Here is a 16,895-nt window from a genome sequence, read left to right as displayed (position 1 = left end):
AGCTTGCAGACCAGTTCGCTCTGGATGTATCAAGACTCGCCTTTCCCGTATTACCTGCAGCACTCATTATATTTGATCAGTGCCATTTTCTTTTCCTGAGACATTTATTCAAAAGGAAAAATGTACTTCTCAAATTTTTTTTTAAAGCGCTAAATTATTCCCATAAGTGCTACTTAGGGCCACTGTTCCCTCAGTCTGGAATACAAGAAGGTGGGTACTTCATTCCTGGACACCAAGATGCCTTCCCTTAATGCTCGTTGACTGGGGACATCCCAGCACAAGCCAGTATACATTGCTTCTGGTCCAAATAGGCTCTCATGAGTTTTGTTATCGTGTCAACTGAGAGACCACGCTGTCTCGTATCTCAAACATAACAAATACAAATGCATCCAGTGAAAGAAACACACAGAATCAGACAAAATATTTATTTTTGAAATAGTATTTAATTTTCAAGTTGTGTAAAAGGAAAGCATTATGAATATAAATATGTCATAACCTAATTTTTATTCTTATTTAGGTAAGAGTAGATTAATGGTTTAAATAAGTAAACGTTAGTATATAAAGTAAAGCAGCTTCCGACATTTCCCCCACACATTTCACATTATAAAGTTGTAAATAATGTAAGTGCCATTCAGTTTCGGTTATGTAATCCACTATACATAGCACTTCAGAATCAGAATATTTATTTATACTGGAGGAATCCGATGAGCTTTAAAAACACTTTATCACAGATGTCCAGTAGATCGTTAAAACGTGTAAGCCATTAAACAAAAAAATAAGAAAATATTCAACATCTGCTGGAATTACAAGTATTTAAATGTATCCCTAAGGTCAGCCAAGGGGGCCTGTTACATGCTACAACCATTGCTTGGCAATCTATTCCAGTCAGCATTTCCATCGCGCGAGGCCCTTGGAGAACACAGTGGATGGTCCACTGCATGTGCATTTGGCCAAGTTGATCAAACACAGAGTGAACGTCTCGAGTGAGGGTCAGGGCAGCGCACAGAAGAATGACGCGCGGCAGATTATCCTCAACAGGTATAGTTAGGGTGACGTTAGCTAGATTGCGTTGGGGACCAGTAGCCCATTGGTGAGCGCCACGCTGGGCTTGTGCCCATTTAAACCAAAAGTAGGGACATTTCAAACCTACAATCTCCTTGTAGTCCAAATGTCCCACCTGCCATGAACAGGGCCAAATTCGGGGCTGCAGTCCGGGGCCTCGGATTATGAGGGAACCCATAAAATATACAGTACCGTATACTGCTGTATAATGATTGAAATGCAATGTTGTAGCACTATGATAAATGCGACAAGATAATTCATGTAATTAATTACATAACGTCATGCATGTTACTGCCAGTTATATGCTGAAATTAAATAGTTTTGTTTTAACTATGATTTCGATTTGCAATTCGTGTATCACATTTGAAACTAGAACTGAAATAACCAAGGGATATAACAGCGGGGTGTTTCGCATCGGGCATGGGTGATGACAGAAACTGTAATGGTAAGGAATTGAAAAACAACTCCACCATAATCTTTAACACGCACTAATGCCTTGAACCTGGCGACCCAAGTTCAATTGCCAACTACAACGAACATCAGTGGTGGGTGATGCTTGAACTGCTCCTGGGTGCCCAATTATTCACCACCTTGTACTAACAAGCGTGGTGGATTACAGCCAGATAACCCCCGAGACCGACACAGCATAGGGATGCTGCCATACGGCAGCTTATTGACAAAGGGTTGTGATTATTTAATTAATTCATATATATATACTTTAGCTATAGTTGAAGACATTCACAAAATGAAGAAAGCATGTGGTATGAAATGTTGCATTGATTATTTAGATATTTTGAAGTTAATATTAAATGTAAATGTTTTATTTTTATAACCCAAACAAGTTTTGTTTCCTGTCTTTATACACATTTCAATGTCAGTAAAGGTCAGTCAATGCATCGTTTTCACTTCATCCATCCATGCTCTATAACCACAAATCAACATTTTCACATCTGATCGGCCGCTTTGGGTACATTAGCTGCAGGGGAGTTTGCCCCATTCTGCACTTCCCACGAAAAGTTCCATTCCAAATTTAGAAGCCAAATACCGAATTGGATCCTGCTTCAGAGCACGTGGCCCCATGTGGCATGGACAAGCTTTGTGGAACATATCAAATAATTCCCATTTCTAGAAATGTTTTTTTCTTTCAAATATAAATGTTTTAAATGTTTTTTTCTTAAAATGTTCCCTATATATTTTTCTACTTAGAATTTGAATTAACAATCATAAAATTCAGTAAAAAAGAATATATACATAGTTTCTGGCAAATTCAGCTTCAGGGATAAGTGGTGGTGCAGTGGTTAGCATGCTACACTATACTACACTATAAACCAAGCCATGTCTAATATCTGTGGTGATGATATCTTCTCCATTCCTCACTGACCTGCTTGATCAAATAACTCCCATGACCAGCATGGTGTGGGAAGGCATCATCCAGCAGTGGATTTACAAAGGACTGAAATATTACTGTTGTTTAAATATAAACTGAAGCAACATTGCTGTAATACAAACTGTGGGAATACGTTATGATAGTTTGATGGAGACTATTATCAGTCCTTTTCTTTGCACTTTATATCTTTTTTACAGCCCTTTCTCATAAACGGACAGAGTTGTCTAATTATTTAAAATGTGTAATTGAAATGTTGATGAATGTAATAGATATGTATTTTGTATCTCTTCAAAAGCTTTCATGTATTGACCCTGCCTCAGGCAGTGACACTCTCAGCTCGTGACCAATTATTGGCGTGAGAGTGGAGCGTTGGGCACCTTTAAATTAACCTCACAAAGCAGCTCCAATCTGGCCCACAAATACCCAGTCAAGGGTGCGAGATGGCCATTGTGAAGGGCGAGACACTCTAAAGTGTTGCGTCTTCTCCCCGCGGTAACGAGCACACCGCTGCAGAGCACGCCGTTCACACAAACAAACCGAGAACTCCTGTCCACGCACACACATCACCTTGTTAGCGTGCCCTTGTAATGGTCAATTTAACCCAATCACAGCCCGTAAAATTACATCCGTTCAGCATTCATCATCATCGTCACCGTCATCCGCCATGATAAAGCCACTGCTGAATGTAGGGCTTCTCAAACCATCACAATCTCTCACAATTCTGCAATGCAATATCTACCCCGCACCGAAGCACCGGCGGATTTCATAATTTTATCTCCTCGATGGACAACCTCTCTGACACATTCCATCCTTGGCTACTGCTCTTGAAATGGTAAAATAACCGAATCAGAGTCTGTCAGATGACCCCTGTTCAGCACTGTCGTGTGAAAATGATGATTGCTGTGAACTCAGTAATCGGTTTGTGCAAAAACATACATTCCAAAATAACAATCACAATAATGTAGAGAATATAAATAACACAATGCCAAATTACCTTTGTAGATTATTATTTTCTTCACAACACATGTAGGCTAGCAATCTTATAGTATGCAATGTAGCAGTATTCCAAATGTAATTTAGACAGGTCCAGTATATCACTCTATGTGTATGTTTAACCTAAGTCACAATCCATTTGTTTTTCATTACATACACTGCTAATATAACGTTCTAATAATTTTACTTTATTTGACTATTTGTGTTTTATGTTGTAAATTTGTTGCCATGTCGGCCCTGACCTTTGTGACCCTTTGCACTGATGTCTGAAGGCCTCCCTGTAGTGTACTGGCCATGAGAATTGTTTGATCGTACTTCACTATACTGGTCAGTGCGGGTTAATGAAACGAAGAAGGGTTCGGGCACAGTGCAGATATCACTCATCACTTATGTCATCCGTGGCCTGAATTCATATTAAGGTCACCAAGTTCAAATGACAGTCAATTAACCACTGTGCCACCACCCCACCTCATACAGTGTATCACCATCATCAGGAACATCATCAACATTCATGATCTATCCACTGCTGGATGAAGATCTTCCCAAGTCAATATCATCCATCAGGGCCCCTTGATCCCACAATCCATATTCCTGCTGCGCATAAGCTAGTCTCATCCCTCTGTCTCCAAAGTGGTCATCCTCTTGGGCTGCCGTTCAATCACCAGCCTCATCCATCAGCCATCGTCCCTGCTACCCGAGCACAATTTTCTTAACAGTCAACGCGGTGCCTCTATCTTGCATTTTCTCTCTGATCCAAGCGTTCATTTTTTTGTGTAATTCCTAGTATGTGCCTCTCTCTCTCTCTCAAGTGGTTCTTTGCACAATTTTACGTTGTTATTCAATTGTGACTCAGAGACCACCGAATGGTTTATTTCAGAATCTGACTTACTTCAGAATGTTGTACCACGTCTTGTGTTGTCTTACCCATATGCAATTAGTCTATTTTTTAAAATGTATGTGAAATGTTATGTGTTAGTGTCTGTCCTTCTGGTCTACATTTCGCAGCAGGAAACGTGCACTGATTTAAGGTTTTCTGCTTTAGGGGCACATTCAGGGGCGGTTTCTTCATTAGGGCGATTGGGCGACGCACCACCAATGTGTGAAAGGGACTTTTTCAATCACATTAACAATCTCATTCAACCACAGAGCTATGCTAGCCGTTACTGTGCCTCTGGATATAGTCCAATCAGCGTCATGTCACGTTCTGTGGAGTACCGCCTCTTTTTGGGCGATTTCCCTCCGGCTGAGAATCGCCCCGAGTGGTCCCATAGACTTACATTCAAAGATGTTTTTTTTTCGAAGGGCGGGCGCTGCAATGTATTCTCTATGGCTTCCGGGAGGGCTCGCACTAACGTGCTTACGTCATCATACGTAAGCACGTTTCAGTCAACAAAATTATTTGTCGCCACCTAGTGGAATCTTTAATAAAAGAAACTGAGTGGATTGTAATAATAGTGAGTATAGAAACAAACAAGATGTATTGTAAGAGTAACTTTATTTTTCATTAATATTAAAGAAGTGAAGTTGCCTTTACATGCTTAAGCTGTTAATTTATCCATTGCATGGGTGGACCTTATCCTTATAAATCATCCAGACATTTGCCCCCCCTGAGTGATTTTGCAGGAGCCGCCACTGGGCACATTGGTATGTGATTCTCCATTGATCATCGGCCATGCTCAATCGACTGCTGAATAAAGGCGCCCCAAGACAGCCACAGTCTGACAATCCACCGAGCGCCTGTGCACGAGCAGATTGCATGACCCCATCTCCGTGGTGCACTTACTCTCATTTGACCGCCACCCTATCGTTAATTTTGGACACCAACCATCATCCATAATATAGGTTTTTGGGTCAGATCGCGTTATTTATAAATGTGTCGTAACCCTCCACCACCCAACACGGCCAAACAGTAAAAAATGTGTCACGTTTTCAAAGGACAAATTAATTGACTTCTTTAGCCCACCGGTGTGCTGAAGAGAGAATCAACAGCATTTTTAAAGTTTGAGTACGACGTTTTGCTAATGGTTCAATGAGCCATTCTGTCTACAGAAAAGCCACCCATACGGATGCCTACCTAAAACCGGATTCCCACCACCATCCATCCCAGAAGAACTCCCTCATCAAGACTCTATACCATAGAGCCCAATGCATCTCCGACCAGGAACACATTGCCAGTGAACTCAAACACGTACGCCAAGCTCTTAAGGCTAATGGTTACTCCGACTACACAATCCGCAAGGCCATCACTCCAACTGTCAAGAAGGATCCTGCTGAGGAGCCTTTCAAAACCATCACCTTACCCTACATTGCTGGGGTCACAAAAAAGATCTCCAAAATCCTGATTAAACACAAGATTCAGGTACGATTCAACACAGTACATAAAATCCGTGATCTGGTTCCGTCTGTAAAAGACGTGGTTCCAGACATACAGTACCCTGGCGTCTACAAACTAAGTTGCCTCTGTGGTAGCAGTTACATTGGAGAAACCAAACGACATGTCTCGGACCGCATCCGTGAACATAAAGCTGACCTGAAACACGGTAGGACAAACACCTCAGCCGTGGCAGATCACTGTTACAATTCAGTGGGTTCACATGACATTGACTTCTCCAAGACAGAGGTTATCTGCAAGCCATCTGGCTACCATGAGAGATTCGTTCATGAGGCGATCCACATATACAAACACAGAGACAATTTCAACCGAGAAGATGGATTCTGGCTCAGCAATCATTGGAAGGACGTAATAAACCACTTCGGATCTTAACTGATTGTTGTTCACATTTATGGTGACTTTCAGACCGCAGTCCACTCACTGGCATTAACTGTGTATCTTGTGTTCTCCACAGGGAATGCATTATTTGCTCCGCTGCGGATCTCCTGCCACCGTTTTCCCATTCACATGTTTCATTGCTTCTACATACTATTAACATGCCCTCCCTTTGTTAATGCTACCCCCTCCCTTTGGTGCTGCTGATCCTACATAATGCATGGGCATAATATGACTTTGAAACCCCCCCGCCCACTTCCTACGCATTTCCCATGAATATGATAAATTCCTCTTGATATGCACATTCTTTTGTTATGGCTCTCTTCTTCTTCCACCTCCAACTCAGCTTATATATAAGCTCCTAGCTTGGCAGTGTCTAATTCTTCACCTGAAGACGGCTGCTTGCGTTGTAGCCGAAACGTGGTGAGAATTATTTGATTTTATTATGTTTTATTTTTATTTTTTTATTACTTCCCTTCTACGTGACTTTACCGAAAGAACCAATAAGATGAATCCCTGCAGTCACGAAAGCTTTAAATCGAAAATTACAATCAGCTTCATCGGGCAAGAATGCCTGATTGTAATTATCAGCGAAACGTCGTACTCAAATTTTAAAAATGCTGTTGATTCTCTCTTCCAGACACCGGTGGGCTAAAGAAGTCAATTAATTTGTCCTTTGAAAACGTGACACATTTTTTACTGTTTGGCCGTGTAGGGTGGTGGAGGGTTACGACCCATTTATAAATAACGCGATCTGACCCAAAAACCTATATTATGAATAATATTGGTCGCGAAAGCCTATGTGTTAAATTGACCAACCATCATCCCTTATAGATATGTGTCCAGCCAAAGCCCACCGTGTACACGGTGGCGAGATGTTATCTACATCACCTGGTATATACGGGAGGTCGTGAGTTCGATCCCGACCCTGACGTCTGCTGTATATTTGGAGTTTGCATGTTCTCCCCCGTGGTCGCGTGGATTTTTCTCTGGGTCCTCCGGTTTTTCCCTCCTCATTCAGAATCAACATGCTTTAGAGTTTTTGGCTGCTATAAATTTCCACGTGATAAGCCACTTCTTTGAGCTATCATTTGTGAAAACATAAATACAAATGAAACAGTTCTAAATAGTTTAATTACTTTCTTAACGTATCCTTATGAACATAGTGTTGTTGTGAAGCATTGCATGACGAATACACAAGTTTGATGCTTAAGAATTAAGCTTTACATGAAGCCAAAAGCTATTCATCAGTCGATGTTTTGTATACATGTACCGTGTAACATTTGGTGAGAGTGACCTTTGGGAATAATTACGAGTGTCAGAATCAAGGCCTAATGAATGGATCCTGAAATATTTTCATTTGAAAAGTTGATGGTGCTTCAGCGGCTCGAGAAGATCCATCTTGGGAACCAGAGCCCCCAGGTACACCATACTGGTCACGTGACACACAGTAACTTGATGGTGCTTCAGAACATTTATAAGAACACAATCTGCATAATACTATTCTGTGGCTGTGCATCACCCTCTCTTCCCCCCACCCCCAGCCACAAATTTCACTAATCATACAATAGGCTTTTTGGGTTAGATCTAACCCAAGCAAACTCTATTATGGATGATATTGGTCGCGAAAGCCTACGTGTTTAAACCAAATTTCACTATTGTCTGCACATTTTGCAGATGAGTATGGCTACTGAAAGTGGCACACGGCTCAGTGTGAACACCTTATTATACATCTCTGCCATCTCTGAAACCCCCCACTGCCCCTTTACTTGTGTAACCAAATTGTGGCATTATCAGAACACAGTGCATCGGAGTTGGTACATGAGTCCCTGGGCTCCGCGATTAATATTCCGAAAGCAAGACACCAACATGGACTTGAACGTAACCGTTTGCCAAAAAATGTCAGCCCATTTAATATTAATGTTACTGTCAGCATTGAGAGCTACAAATTCAAGGTGATGCCACTGTCTGTACATTGTGTTAGCCGGACACATTTCACATACTGTCCAGGAGTGAAACAACCCAATAAATAAATGTAACGAGGCCGAGAGTCTAAACTCAATTTATTACGTGGCGTCACAATGTTTTTGACAGCATAATATGCATATTGTTTACGGATGGGTAGGCGTGCACGATTTGCCTTTGAAGTAATTCGTTTCAAAAAGGTTGTTTGAAGAGACTGTTGAGCAGTGTGGTATTAATTTACCCGTAATTCCGTTGCCTGTCTAGTTTTGAATTCATACATAATGTGTTTAGTTGACACAGTAGATCACATCAAGTTGAAACTTGTAGAATATATATTAATAACAATATAATAAAATATTTCAAGAGAACCATCGTCCTGGAATTGTCTGTAGGTTTACAAATACAGTACCAATACGGAATTCCTCATTCTGCTTTTCATTGTGTACAAATCTTTAACGCTTTAATAGACTTCACCTCGCTTTTTCCTCATGCCATTGAAGGTTACGGCAAATGTTATGTAATGAGCAAAAACACACTCTCTCTCAACTGTCCCTCACCCCAATAAAGAAAGGATTGGTTCTTTGGCCGCATTTTTTTTAAATACACATTTATTCTAACACGTTAAAAGATTTTGGAAGCAATGACGGAATGGTAAATTCTTTTCGGAAGAGATTTTGTTCTCATTACTAATGCACACAATATAATTATGCAAGTAGCTTGTGAATTATCAAGTACATTAGTAAGATTCCAATTACTTCTGATTACTGGAAGTACTGACATTACAGCTGCTCTCAAAGGGATATCGGCTTTTGAGATGGAGACTTGAGTGCCGTCATTGTGTGAAATGCCCTTTCTCACCTGGGCTATTACAATTAATCTGCAGTGAGTGTGATTAGACACGAGCAGAGTTCACGGCTGCTCCATGTTTATTAGCTAGAGTATCACTAGTTCGTCGGCGTGATTTGGCTGCAGTGACTGCCTCCGCAAAACTGTGAGTGCGAACAGCTATTGCTCAAGGCAGAAGAATCGAGAGCAAAGTCCGAGTACAACTGACAGGGAGCGTCTTCGCTACTGCCCTTTGCTGCACGAGGCATTGTACCAGTGACGAATCATCGTGGTGCAAATCATACATCAATTAAGTAAGCCTTGAGTGAGAATTAAAAAAAATATATTAAGTAGACAATTCACCTACAGCAGTTACACAGATGTCAAGATTGTGGATTGGAAAGGGACTCCAATCTCTGCCTCAGAATCCACATGCAGTCCTTCCCATCGATATCTGCTCGTAAATAGTTTCTAGAATGCTCATTGTTGTCATTGGACATTATAATGCTAAGCTACAGAATTGCATGCAAGCATCGTAAATACCGTAAATAAAAAACACTGATTAAGAGCATGCCAACAAGTGCTGGTTCGGAATGTTTCTTATTCATCATCAGTCATGAGCATTCCAATGCAAGATAAAGGCTTCCCTATGCTGTTACCAACTCTTCCTTTTTATGACTAACTCACGACTGTAACTGGATTCGTTCAGAACATCTTGCGTGTGTTTCTTAATGTATACTCTTTGGTTCTTTCGGTAAAGTCACGTAGATAGAAAATTAATAGCTCACGACGTTTCGATCGCAACACAAGCAACCGTCATCAGGTGAGACAAACACAGCAGGAGAACCGCTGACGCAGGAGGAGCTACGTGTGCATACATTTTTTTTCGTACAAATTAATAATGGCTGCAATTGAAAGATTCTCGGCGAGGTAATGCATTTGGAGATTGCTCAGCTGGCGTAGTCACAATAATGCGATAAGCATTATGAGGATGCCACTGTGCTGACTGTATGAAAAATGAAAAATGATAGTGGAGGGTAATTAGTTTTCATTAAACGATGACTCCTTTACCCCACTCGAAGCAAACAAAAAGAGGCCAGCGCAGATCAAAAAGAGTGGTGGTGAATTTGCATCATTTGCTATATAACGTTCTGTATTGCCCAATTCCAATATTTTGGCCTAAGAAAAATGAACGAATATACCACAGCATTGAATTCAACAAAATGCATTGATTCATGTTATGCTCAACACAATATTCACCAGGTTGTGGGATTTCCAACGCCACAGTAGATGCATCACAGCTTTTGTGAATGTCATGTCTACCTTGCTCGTGGTTTTCTCTGGTAATGAGCAACATTTTCTCTACTTTCAAGTTCAGAATATGACTTCAATCATGTCTGAAGGGAAACCACAGGCTCGTGGGATGTCATTGCAGCATCTGTATTTGTGCACACAGACAAACGCGTGCGATGTATTGACGTGGAAGAAGTTATATTAGAGAATATCTCTTTACAGAACTAGAATGAATTATGTTTTCAAAAATGCGAGCACTATGGAGCTGGGATACCGTTGTGATTCCTCTCCTGGAATACCGATGCCATTATTATAATCAGAGTATGATTCCTAACATCAACGTGGAACTGGCACAATCATGGCATTGTGGGGGCTGCGTACCATGTAGCAGAGGTCGCAACCGGGTACCCGATACCCGTACCCTACCCGATGACCCTGGTGCGGCCGGGTAACGGGTAGGCCGTGAGTCACTGGTGAATAACTGTTTGTCACTCATTTCGGGTAGGGTACGGGTACGGGTAGGGAACCCTGGTGCGGCCGGGTACGGGTAAGGAATCAAAACCCGTTTGCGACCTCTGCCATGTAGGCGTAAAGGGAGTGCCTGTGAGGCCTTGTTGGCCTAGCAGGCTCGATACTGAAATGCGTGGCTGTTGAACTATGTATTACGTTTCAATGAAGAATTTGGTCAACTTCACCCATAAAAGAATCATGATAAAAGCAGCATTAAATCGTAGGGATCAAATTTGATTCCCAGAGCAATCATCTAGCTCTATTTAATTAATACAAATAACAATGCCCTTTTCATCCAGGGAAGTCTCACTTAGTCTTGAGACTCGTTATTAGGAGGGTCCTGCATTGCAATCTTTGGCCAAATTCATTCGTGAGTATTTGTCACGTGGAAGAAAACTGCAGTACCTAGAGAAAATGACACATATGAGGGGGGAAATGCCCAATCCTCCACACACATGTATTTACTCCGCTTGACATCTAGCCACCTCATAGAAACAGCGTTTTTTGGGAATTTCACAAATGTGTCTGATCCGCCAACCCTCGAATACAAACTGCTGTGTCAGAGGATGTGCACCACCACACCCAGCTGCTGCACGTACATTCAAATACATAAATATAAACACTTAGTTGGTGTTTGATTGAGTTGTTTTACAAATTAAACATCTTAAATTTGACACGTAGGCTTTCGCGACCAATATTATTCATAATCAACGTTTTTGGGTTAGATCGCGTTGTTTATAAATGTGTCGTAACCCTCCACCACCCGACACGACCAATCAGCAAAAAAGTGTCATGTTGACAAAAGACAAATAATTCACTACTTTAGCCCATCGGTGTGTTGAAGAGTGAAACCACAACATTTACAATGTTTTTTTCACCATTCTGGCAAATTGCCCGATGATGCTGGATGCAATTACCAGCGAAACGTTATACTCAAAAATTGTAAATGTTGTGGTTTCACTCTTCAACACACCGATGGGCTAAAGTAGTGAACTATTTGTCTTTTGTCAACGTGACACTTTTTTGCTGATTGGCCGTGTCGGGTGATGGAGGGTTACGACACATTTATAAATAACGCGATTTAACCAAAAAAACGTTTATTATGAAGAATCTTAAATTTGGTAGAGAGCAATGCCGAGTGCTCAGATTACACTGAGCACATCCCATTCCCAAGTGACATCGGATACAAGGATACATGTTTACGAGCAGCCAATGTATGTTCAGTGTAATGGGAAACCACAACCTTCCCACGCCAGTGCGAGCCAGAACGCAAACGACACCGTGAACCACAATGGCCCACGTGTCACAGATTTTTTCTGTTTTAGTTTGTTGTCCTTCCCCCGCACCTCCAATTAGCACGGTTGGCTACGTATGGTGGCAACGAAGTTCAAAATGCATGCGTACAAATTGTGCAACAATGAACGTAAGTCCACTCCAGCATCACTTTATAATTGGCAATGAAGAAACATTGTGAGATCTTTGCACTCGAATGTCAAAACATGCAGGGGGATTGCATTAAATATGTAGCCTTTTCAGAACAATGCACCGCGAGCAGAGGCCAAGGTGGTACATTATCTATTGTGGATGAGATGTGGGCAGACTGGGGCCAGAGTAGGCGAGGTATATGACTGCCAGCTCTGCATTCCACACATGCAGGTCACATGGAGGCTACTGTTCTCAGGGGAAATACACTGCGTCAAGTTGTTTCCCACTGCACTATATTTAAATACGGAACTCTGAATATGTAAAGGGTACAATGTTTGCTATGCGGGCTGCTTAGGTAATTCGATTGCATCAACTATCAAGCTCATGATACAGATGTAGTGACATGGAATGGGTCACTATGTAGCACAGCGCGGGTTGCTGGCAGAAAAGGGGATCTGCAGTTGCCAGAGCCCTGTCTGTCGGCAGGTCACGTGATAAGCCAGAGAGAGGGATGTCGGGGAAAAGTTACAGAGGGGGCACGTGAGGGAAGCCCGGGAACCCGCTGGTAGGTTCCAGCAGGGGGACGTGGCTGGGGCGGAGTGAGGCCACGCCGGGAGGATTAAAGGGGACCCCGAGCGAAGGCTCGGGGCTGTTGCCCGGAGTGGGATCCCGTCGTGCTGCTTGAGTCTTCATCTACGTCTTCACATTCTCAGCGTCTGCCAGAGCTGTAGGTGCTTATTGTCGACTGTGAAGGCTGTTAATCAATAGAGTGCCTCCTACTCCTAGTGTCTCTGAGTGCGTCACTACACATGCATCAAATCATGAGCACTGTTTTACAAATGGGTGTTTTTAGATTAGCATACGTTGTAAGTAATTGGTTTATGTGACCCCTCCAACCATTATAAGCTGATAATTGCAAGTAAAAAAAAATCGATTTTTGAATAAAATTGCAGCCATGAATCCTGACAGTTCATTGAATCGTGAGGAGGAGGTGCATTATGGGATCCCCATTCGTTACCCGAGTGAGCGTATTCTCTGCGAGTCAAGCCACTGCTAGAGGAAGGCCTGCCCACGACAGTCAAGAGAGTTGTTTGACCATACTTGTGGTCAGTGCACGTCGGTGAAGAGGGAGCCTGGAACCAGATCAGATTTCACTCACCACTGACGTTCCCTGACTGGAATTCAGGTAAGCTGGTTCACCGCATAAGTATGCATGTTGAACTTTTTTCGCACAATAGGCAGCCAACCGTGCTACGTGCGGTGGAACTCTCGCAAATGCTCGGCTTACACTCAGAAATAAATATCAAATATTTACTTGAAGGGAATTGTTAACATGGATTGAACTTTTTTTTGTTACTTGTAACCAGAGGTGTGGACTCGAGTCATGTGACTTGGACTCGAGTCAGACTCGAGTCATGAATTTTATGACTTGCGACTCGACTTGGACTTGCATAACAATGACTTTGTCCCACCTATGAGATGTGGACTCGAGTCATGTGACTTGGACTCGAGTCAGACTCGAGTCATGAATTTGATGACTTGCGACTCGACTTGGACTTGCATAACAATGACTTTGTCCCACCTCTGCTTGTAACATAATCTTCAACATCAACGTTACACCAAAAACATTGAGCATTTGTTACATACATTATACTGTACTGTACAATGGGAGCAAAAATGAAACCATCAACTCCATGCAAAAGATGGCAAGCGGTGGGTGCAATAACCACTATGTTACATATGCATGTATAAAGGGCATACATAATCAATATTATGCACTCTCTTTCCTGAAATAAACATTGTATTGGATTTTATATATATGTGCATGTATTAGCTTATAAATAATTCACATGGCAGAACGAACTATAACAAATTGAGCCTGACCAAAATGTTTGGCAAAAATATGTTTACTACAGTATGTGAATTTCATTACGCACCAAAGATAAGTCATCTCTTAACAAATCTCAGAGATTGTATGAAGGAAAAGTTACAATAAAACTCCAAAAATCCAAGCGCTTTATACATTTCTCAGATACATGTAATTGTCCGTTATTTTCCAGTTTACTCTTTGTGTCATTAAACTCATGCATATGAACCCGCATCGGTGTCAGATGAAGTGGAGAAACAGTCATGTTGATGTTTGCAGCCCACGTAACAATACTGCCTGGAGCAGGTGATATTATTTTATGCGCAAGTATTTTTTTCATTTAAAGACGAATGCTACCATTAACATGAAACTGTAAAACAACTTAATTTAGGTTGCAATGTTTATATGCCTTATGCTTAACAGAACTACTTCTGCTGTGTATGTTTTTGCAGTTGTGCTGGACAGCTCTCCGATGTGTTTTGTAGTTATACCATGTGCGATGTCTGACGTTTGACAACGTCTAACGTCTGACGATGTTTGATGTTTTGTTCCATGTGCTGAGAGCTCCTTCATTTCACTGAAAGGGAAGTTAAAATGTCAACTCCTGAAGAAGCTCCAGGCCTGTGGGCTAAAATGCCAAATTTTGTCAGACATCATGCCGAACAAAACACACGGCACAACCTGAAACACATTGAGGGGCATTACTACTTCCACTTTTCTCAGTTAATTTACGCCTAATATCCATTACCTGTGTGATCTGGGCTCTGTTGATGCATAAAGGCTCTGGTTTTGGACCAGAAATGCTCAAGTTCCGGCCCAGAAAGAGCACAGGAACCGGGGTTGGCATCACCTGCAAGCCATGAGGCTCTGTGGACTCGGCCCCTTCCAACTCCTCCACGACCCGACCTACCCTCTGCCGCCAGGCGTCGGAAAAAAATATTCCGTTCGTTTAGTTTTGAACACAGTTTAATGCAGGTCTGGGTTAGATTAAACGTTTTGAGTTGAAGTTCATTATTTTTTTATGTTCTGCCAAGTTGGAACAAAGAGAGTGACATCAGCTGTCACATCTTGCTGTTGCGTAGCAGGGTTGATTCGTGAAACCCACGGCCTGGGATGAAGTTCCCCATACGATTCATTCCACCCAGGAAAGCTGATGTAGGAACGTGGGCCGTTGGACCCAGCCCAGTGGAAGAACTGGGCCAACGCATTTCGCTGCGACCATTAGAAATTAGGCATTGCACTGCTGAAGTCATTCCAGGCAGAGCACTTTTTTTAAAAAAAGACATTTAACTTACTTTGTTGTAATGTCATATGAGTTGAAACTAAATCTGCTTCACACATTGTGCTCCCCCCACACACGGAGCCGCTAATTGACTTCCTTCAGCGCACTCTCGTTTTTTTCTGCGGGGGTACAAAAAGGGTTGCTTGATGGAGGTGGGGGGGGGGAATTGCCCAAGGTATCAAATGCCTATCAAACATTTAATGTCATAACACAAATGTTAATATCGCATGACGCCAGAATTCCATCACTGATAAATATTTGAACAAATTTTTTTACCGTAAAAAAAAGTTGTGATTCCACGGAAACTTTTCCACCACCCCTGCAGAGGCCATATTGGATATGTCTTCATCTATTTGTTCAAACGCCTGCTTGCATTGATTCACGCTGGGCTGCATGAAAGCAGCAAAGATTACCCGCCCTGGTTGGATTAATGAGAACAAGCATTCCAGGCCACTACATTCGTGGGCTTTGGTCACTACTATGAGTGAGCACAAACGAAGGCAATGATATTCTTGGTTCTTTCGGTAAAGTCACGTAAATATATACGTAAAATGTAAACATTTGAAAATAATAAAAGCAAAAAGCCTACGACGTTTTTATCGCAACACAAGCGGTCTTCATCAGGTGGAGAGAAAAGAGGGGGCAAGCCTCCAAATGTAGCTGCTTATAAGGGTTCCAAAGTGAGTGGGCGGCGGAACTTGTGCAGCGCATGGGCGGGGCGTTAATGTAGGAGCAGACAATGGGGGGGGAGGAAGGGGGCAGAGACAGAGGGAGAGAAAGGGGGTGGAGCAGAGATAGGTGGGGGAGAAGGGTAGAGATGGGGGGCATGGCACCTGCGCTACACCCATCCACACTGCTGACGGTAGAGGTTGATAAGTAAACACAAATCAAGTCATGACCCAAAGTGGTTGATGACATCTTTCCAATGATTGCTGAGTTTAAAACCGTCGTCTCGGTTGAAATTATGTCTTTGTTTGTATATATGGATGGCTTCGTGAACGAATCTTTGTTGATAGCCAGTCGGCTTGCAAAGTACCATCGTCTTAGAGAAAAATTCCTCAACCACATCAATTCCATACACCCAGCAATAAAATTCACAATGGAGGTAGAAAATGATGGCATGCTACCCGTCTTGGATGTCTTAATCAAAAAGAGACCAGATGGCTCAATGAGCTACTCTGTCTACAGGAAAGTACTGACGCCTACCTAAAACCTGATTCCCACCACCATCCATCCCAGAAAAATTCCTTCATCAAAACGCTGCAACATAGAGTTAAATGTATCTCCGACCATGAACACCTGACCAGTGAACTCAAACACTTACACCAAGCTCTTAAGGTGAATAGATATTCTGACGACACAATCCGCAAAGCCATCACCTCAACCGTGAGGAAGTAGCCATCTGTATATCCAATCAAAATCATCACCTTACCTTACATAGCAGGGATAACCAAAAATATTTCCCAAATCTTGAACAGACACAAGATCCAGGTCCGGTTGAACACAGTGCACAAAATTC

This window comes from Lampetra planeri, chromosome 9 (assembly GCF_965212315.1).
Source record: "Lampetra planeri chromosome 9, kcLamPlan1.2.h2, whole genome shotgun sequence".
NCBI lineage: Eukaryota > Metazoa > Chordata > Hyperoartia > Petromyzontiformes > Petromyzontidae > Lampetra > Lampetra planeri.
Note: the sequence above shows the minus strand (reverse complement) of the source record.